At 33.3% G+C, this 7,919-nt stretch overlaps 1 long non-coding RNA gene and 1 pseudogene across 1 annotated transcript; one reads left to right on the top strand and one right to left on the bottom strand.

Moving 5' to 3' along the window:
- Positions 1 to 373: 373 nt before the first annotated feature.
- LOC141675221 (uncharacterized) lies at positions 374 to 3,604 on the bottom strand. Its single transcript, XR_012555943.1, has 6 exons — positions 3,176 to 3,604; positions 2,744 to 2,792; positions 2,496 to 2,626; positions 2,272 to 2,395; positions 1,000 to 1,081; positions 374 to 736 (listed from the first exon to the last, which is right to left on the bottom strand). It is a non-coding gene; the product is annotated as an uncharacterized LOC141675221 (long non-coding RNA).
- A 2,282-nt stretch (positions 3,605 to 5,886) lies between these two features.
- On the top strand, positions 5,887 to 7,284 carry LOC141673797 (glucan endo-1,3-beta-glucosidase 8-like; annotated as a pseudogene).
- Positions 7,285 to 7,919: the final 635 nt, after the last annotated feature.

The raw sequence follows: 7,919 nt of genomic DNA, 5'->3' as shown, positions 1-7,919 counted from the left end.
AAGTTGCTTTTTTTCGAGTTACCTTTGGCCCCTAAGGTAACATTACTTTTGCCCTGGTGTAACATTCACATTTGTGTTACAATAGCTATCAAAGGTAACATCAATCTATGTCTATAGTATCACAATATGTATGTTACCTTTGGACTTAGAATTTTCAAAAAAAATGGGGCCCACCAGTGGGGCCCACATTTGTTTGCAAAGATAACATACATAATGTGATACTATAGACATACTTTAATGTTATCTTTGATGCATATTGTAACAGTAATGTTTTGTATTATACCAATTTCTTTGTAACATTTTTAGTACCTAATGTAACATATTTTTCAAAAAAAATTGACATGAATGGTTTGTAAATTCAACATGCCATAAACCTGTTTTTCATACAAGTCAACAAATAAACAATTTGAACCACCAAACTTCAAATCAGTTTTCACAAATCCCCACCAAATACTACTTTAGTTTTCACATATTTCACCGTCAACTCCATATAATCCAAAAAATAGGTACATAGTCTATAGTCTAGCGTACGATAAATAAACATCTGATATCTAGTACGAAAACACTTGGAGTACGCAAAAGAAGATGGGTAAAAAATAGTGATGCCACTATGATATTAAGTGCAACCCCTCCTGCTTTCAAGCTCGCAATCTGGATCCTCGGTAAATCTTGTGATGGTAGCATCTCTTGCCTTCATAATCATAGATCCATCCAACTGAACACACTGAACTATGGACTGCAAAAGGTTTCAACATCAAGCAAATTATTATGAAAACTATAACTTTTGGAATAACCAATATAAAGAGATATTGAATGTCAGCCTGAACTTTAGTAGACTTAAGTTTGCCATATATTTGAGCTGAAAGTCGAATTAAGAATTAAGAACAACTGCCCAGCTCTATCCATCATTTGCTATCATATAATGAAGTAAAAAGAATCACAGGAACTCTTATTTAGCCATTTAACTGGTAAAAAATCCAATACATTTAACACACAGACCAAGTAAAACAACTGGTATCCGGTAATCTGGGTCAGGAATGACAGTTGGGGCTACAGTTGCTTTCCTTTCCTTCCTTCCAAACTGCAAAAAAATTAAAAATCCACATAATTCATCACAAAACGGCATCCTCAAAAGTTCTCTGAGTCGACAATCCTGTGTACTAGTAGCTAATGCAAAACTTGTAATTTAAGTAACATAACTATTTCCTTTATCCTCTTTAGACAAAGAAATTACACAATAATTTTATATGCAATATTAGCAACTACCGTTCCGAATTTAAATCAATTGAACTACCCTTTCTGATTAATTGCTAGAAGTTAACCCGCTGTCCTACAATCATTAAAATATCTATATCTACATAAAAAGCGCGCGAGCACGAAAACAAATACAAGCAAATCAGCCCATTTATATAAATTATCCGAAAAGATACCGCCGCAAGGTCCACAACACAATCTGACATCACTCTAATATCAACTAAATTATACACACAAAAACAAACCACAACAGTCCCTATATCCATCTAAATCAACTCACAAAATGAACAAAAACATGATAACATAGTAAAGAAGATATATATATATATATACATTACCGATAGCATATCTGATTAACTACTGCTATAATTAAACTACCAATCTAGCAATCATTTCAGCATTTACATGTACATAAAAACACACAACATATATCCAATTACAAAGCTCCAACGTTATTTCTACCACATCATAATTATCAACTATAAGTTTACACCGAATATATTGTGTTGTACGTAATTAAGTTATAAACAATAAATATAAACAAGATAAATATGTAATACATCGATCTAGACACTCTGTCTCTATCAGTAGTAAATTGTAGTTCCATGGATGCATGTCGACCACATGTGTAAGTATCCACGACTCTGATACAAATAGGTTATTCAATTCAGCTCTATGCAATAATGTTCGACCTAAAAGTGAGAACTATTAAGTGATCATGTATGCATGGAAAAAGTTGGAACATACGTTGTAACATTTATCATGTAAGAATAACAATATTATCCATGTACAACCCTGCAGAATTGTTGCTACTTGCAGTTGCAAGTTGCAAACTATCAAAGCAGACATGCATGCTGATTAATATTAACCCACATATATATAATACTGTTATGTAAATACTGACCTCTATAAACTGTTGAATTTATTGGACTAAGAATTGGGAGTAGCCAGGAATTGAATAGCTATATCTTCGTATACCAGAGGCACCATAATAATTGACAACAAAATTGTTTGTACCTGCGCTGATTACATAAACAGTCTTCTCTATCAGAGCTTCAGTTCTTTCTGTCCCAATCACTACTTCAACCTTTGTTTTATACTCTTTGAAATTTTCCATTTGTTTTGGCATCGAAATTGTACCCTGCAAATTTATTTCAGAATCCGAATTAAGCCGTGTTCTAAAAATAACACTCGTATGCATAATGCATGAACAATTTTTGGATATGTCAGAAGAGACGAACGTCTAATTTGGCCGTGAGAGGGTTGAATCTAGAGCCAGCAGAGGCGAAGCTAACACCAGTCATAAGCTCATCCATGCTAAGCCTAGAATCCAAATATGGTGGCAAATTTTCCTTCACACCAGCATAAGATGCTAAGCAAACAAGTTCACCAAATTAAAAAAAAAATACTGATACAATATATAGCAGTAGATATGTAATAAAGCGAAATTTTTTGTGCTAAGTAGGTACTGGCTAGCAAGATTAATTACCGGCAAAATCAGTGACAAGGCGACCATTGCTAAATCTTCCGGTAGGAATCTGATTCACAAAATCAGTGATAGGATGTTATATACAAATGAAGCTAATTTATCCAATTTTATCGAAATCAATACCACTAAAATCCGATGACAATCGCTCTACTTTCAACTAAATTATACATACACTATAAATTCTAGAAACAAAATAATTAATCGAGGATAAATTAGAAAATTACAAATAAATACAATCATAATCTCATTCACTTGAACAACAAAATCCTCAGTATTATCCCATTCCATAATTACTTAACAATTTCATAATGAAATCGCAACATAAATTTATACTAGTAAAGCACTTAACTATTGTATTAAAAATTATACATACTAAAACTATAATCACATGAATAACAAAAAAAAGAGAAATAAAAGAGGGAGATAACTCACAGGTCATAAAACATGGATCCACTTAATAGAGGAATAAACAGATTAGAGATAAGATTATCCAACAAACTTAACAACACGACTAATGATTCCACCCCGAAGCTAATTCGCCCCCTAATTAGTCCTGGAATAAAGAGAGAAAATCAAATTAGTACAAGAACAAATAGAGTTTAACAAAAAAAGAACAAAAAATCAAAAACCCCAAATTCAAACATAAATCCCTAGCTTTGTTTGAGGCTCAAATTAGTTCAAGTAGTCTCCATTGCCATGGATCTGTAAAAACGTAGCTTTTAACTAAATTAAATCGACTTTAATTAAAAGATATGTGAGAGAGAATGAGAACCGGAGAGAGTTAAGAGAGAGGTGACCAGAGAAGAATAAGAGAAGGTAGGTAGGTTTTGAGAGAGAGTGTTTTGATTTGATGAAATTTTAACCCGCCCTGTCAAAAGAAGATAGCCCGCTTGTCAAGTTTAGCCCGCCTGAACCAATATCCAAAAATTGAAATTTTACCTTAGTTTTATATTTTTAATAATATTTTAATTATAAATAGTATTCAACTTTTGTATTAATAAAAAATCTTTTTTTAGTACAGTTTATAAATTTAAACAATAAATTTCATTTTATCAAAATTAACTAATTTTAAAATCAAATATAATGATTATTTATTATACTTTTGTTTTAAAAATTGCTTATAATAGATTTTAAATTTGCAATTACTTTAAAATTAAAAATAAATATATAATATTTAATTATTTGATCGAAGTTATATTTTTATATTATTGCTTAATTATATTATAAAAATTGATTAATTTTGAAGTCAAGCAATTATATATATTAAATTATTTGTAAAATGATAATATTTTGTCCATTAATACCCTATTGTAACATAAGTTTTTGATGTTACAGTATGTAACACTTTGAAACTATGGTAACATATTCCAACGCATATGCTAACATGAGAAGTCCTATGTTGCATTAGGCTACTGTGAGCATATCTAATGTAACATAACTTTGTAACATTCTTGATCAAACCATTGCAATAGGTCATTTATGGTGTAGTGTATAATGCCTTCTTGAGCTTGTAAACATAGTCCGGATGTTGTTCATGTTCAAAACCAGGGGGTTGCTTAACATAAACTTCCTCTTCCAGAATTCCATTAAGAAAAGCACTTTTGACGTCCATTTGATGTAGCTTGATCTTCTTGTAGCATGCATAAGCAAGAAGCATCCTAATTGATTCCAATCTAGCTACTGGAGCATAAGTTTGATCAAAGTCAATGCCTTCTTGTTGGTTGTACCCTTGTGCTACGAGCCTTGCTTTATTTCGAGTAACAGTACCAAATTCATCCACTTTATTTTTGAAAATCCATTTTGTACCAATGATTGAAGCATCCTTTGGTGGCTTGACCAGTTCCCAAACATCACATCGTTCGAATTGATTGAGTTCTTCTTGCATAGCCGTGATCCAATTTTCATCTTCAAGTGCTTCTTTGACATTCTTGGGTTCCTCTTGAGCTAAAAATGCAGCATAAGCACAAAAATTTGCAGTGCCTTTTCTTGTCTTGAGACCATCAGAAATATCACCAATAACCTGTTCTGGAGGGTGCATTACACCATAAATGGCCTACAGCAACACCAAGAAAATGTTACAACAGGCCCAAAAAAGTGTTACCACAGCCAGAAAAAGCCCTAAGGTAACATAAAAATTAAGTTGTTTTTTTTCGAGTTACCTTTGGCCCCTAAGGTAACATCCCCTTTACCCTGCTGCAACATTGAATTTTATGTTACAATAGGCTTCAAAGGTAACATCAAAGTATGTCTATAGTATCATACTATGTATGTTACCTTTGTACTTAGAATTTGTAAAAAAAATGGACCCTACATGTGGACCCCACCTGTGGGCCCCACACGCGGGCCACAAAAGCATTGTAACATTTTTTTCCTACTGTAAGAGTTTTATAATGATTGGTATTATATTATACCAATTTTTTTGTAACATTGAAGTACCTAATATATCAAATTTCTAAAACAAAATTGACAAAATTTGTTTGTAAATTGAACATGCCACAAACCTGTTTTTTATACAAGTCAACAAAATAACCAAAAATAATACAACCTTGTACCTCTAACTAGGTATAAATAACAAGACAAGCTAACTGGCTAATACAAATGCACCCTTATCACTACAATTAAAAGCACCGACTTTTAACTAATCATCAAAATCTCAGTAACTGGCTTTGAACCGCTAACATCATGTTGCGTCTCATCTGCTTCTCTAATTTTAACTCCAAGTTACCTCTGCCTTCCTGTGAGTCAATGATGTTAAGTTCAGTTTACATCTATCCAGCAAATCCAAATATATATATGAACATATAAAAACAATCAAGACACACAATATATGTGTTCTCATATTATTATGAACTATGGCAAGGCCCCGAAAAGGGCGTTAAAATTATTTCCCGGGAGAGATCATTTAATTAGACCCAAAACCCTGGTGACCTAAAGCCTCTTTGTTCGCGTATCTTGTCCACATTTTTCATAATTCCCAACACGGCTAGAAATGCATTTGGTCCGGATGCACAGCCCCGGTCTGCTATGCATAAAAAATTTATTTAAATGAAGGATGCTGCGTAACAGAAATGTAAAATAACTTTGGACCCTGAAAATTGACAAGATCATTCGTGTTGATACCCAATTGTGTGTGTTCAGTTCATATGAAAGAGGCTACAAGTGTACTTACAAGGTGAAGCCATGAAAAGTGTTATTATCAGTAGAGGTAAGAAAGCCAGACCCATCTGGAGACCTACACAAACTCATCAATATCACAAACAAATTTCAATAATAATTAAAAACAAAAACAAATGGGCACTAAACAAATATCAAGAAAATCAAGAAAAAGGGGTGTAAAAATAAAGCATTAATATTTTGAGAATCTTTATACAGTGTAGTGTACCCAGAATTTACACACATACACTGAATTGAAGAATAATCACAGGACATTTAATCAAGTATCAAATCAATCAAAAAAATGACCACAAGAACAGAAATGAATATAAGAATCAGGATAAACTCCAAAGATCATTAAATAAAACATTCTCCTAGCGGATATGAGCTATATATCTTCTGTCATATAGAAATCTGATGAATCTATTTCAATGATTTTCCAGGTCTGTTGCTGTAGGAAATGAACTGTTCTTAAAAGCCTATAATGGTTCTAACCTAAAGACATTGTTACCTGCTATGGAAAACATTCAAAAGGCTTTGAATGAAGCTGGCCATAATAATATAAAAGTAACCACCCCACAAAATGTTGATGTATATGAATGAGGTTCAGGTGTTCCATGTGATGGTCATTTTCGCAGCGACATCAAAGACATTATAGGTAAAATTGCGAAATTTCTCAGTGACAACGACTCTATGTTCCTTGTTAACATCTACCCTTTTCTGAGTCTTTACCAGAACCCAGATTTTCCTGTCCAATTTGCTTTCTTCGATGAAGGGGCCAAACCTGTTCAAGACAAAAACATTAGCTACAACAACATGTTTGATGCAAATATTGATACTCTTTATTGGTCTTTGAAAAAAGCCAACTGCTAATGCCAAGATGGCTAAAAAATTCTACGACCGATTTTTCAGAAAAAATGGCAACTAACAAAGGAACTCCTCTCTATCCTGGCTACATTGAGTGCTACCTTTTCAGTCTAATGGATGAAAATCTAAAAAGTGTAGCCCTGGGCCCATTTGAGCGCCATTGGGGGATTTTTAGATACGACGGACAACCAAAGTACTCACTAGACTTTACAGGAAACGGGAACGATAAAATGCCAGCAAAGAATGTGCAGTATCTTGAGCAGCAATGGTGTGTGTTGGACACCGACAAAGTCAAGAATCCTAAGGATGCAGAATCCAATGTACAATATGCATGTACAATGGGTGATTATACCAGCTTGAAGGATGGAGGATCATGCAGCAATTTGGATGAAGCGCATAAGGCATCGTATACATTTAACAATTATTTTCAGATTAAAAATGAAGATGTGGAAGCTTGTGACTTCAAGGGCACATCAAAGATAGTGAAGCATAATGCATCTACCGGTGGTTGTCTTTTCTAATTAGCTTTACAAAGTGATGGAATCAGAGTCCCCATAGCATATAGATACATATTTAAAGATAAATTGTGCCAGCTACAAATACTTTTTACTTGTATAAAAGAAAATGTGTATCACAACTTTGTGTTTGTGTGTGTCAAACAGAGACAGGGAACTATGCAAGTCTATTATTCATATAGTAAAGTGATGTGTAGTTTGCCCAAATTTATACCAGCAATAAAGATCTTCTTTCAAGGTAAACAATGTGAGCAGAAATAATATCATCAAAAGCAGCAACAGATAAATAATCAATCCCTGAGTTCCAGAACAGAAGAATTGTGTTAGTACACAAGTAACACCACTCTTTTTCAACATAAGTATGCATTGTTAGCAGAAGACGTATATTTTGTACTGTGCACTATACGAGATAAGACTGTAAGCCACATAATTGTTTAGCTCAGATAAGAACTTAATGCGAAAAAGAGAAAAACTTCAGATACGAACTATATATATGAATTGAAATATCTTTAAATAACCAAGTACTGGATAATTTTATTAAACCGCAAACGTTTACCAAAGTGATGAAATGATTTGATGGCATCTCTACTTACCATCAAGTTTTATGTCAGTGTTATCCACCAGCCACTGTGCCCCATCCT

The sequence above is a fragment of the Apium graveolens genome, chromosome 7 (genome assembly GCF_009905375.1).
Source record: "Apium graveolens cultivar Ventura chromosome 7, ASM990537v1, whole genome shotgun sequence".
Classification (NCBI taxonomy): domain Eukaryota; kingdom Viridiplantae; phylum Streptophyta; class Magnoliopsida; order Apiales; family Apiaceae; genus Apium; species Apium graveolens.
The sequence above is the reverse complement of the archived record's forward strand: the minus strand, read 5'-3'. Positions and strand labels throughout refer to the sequence as shown.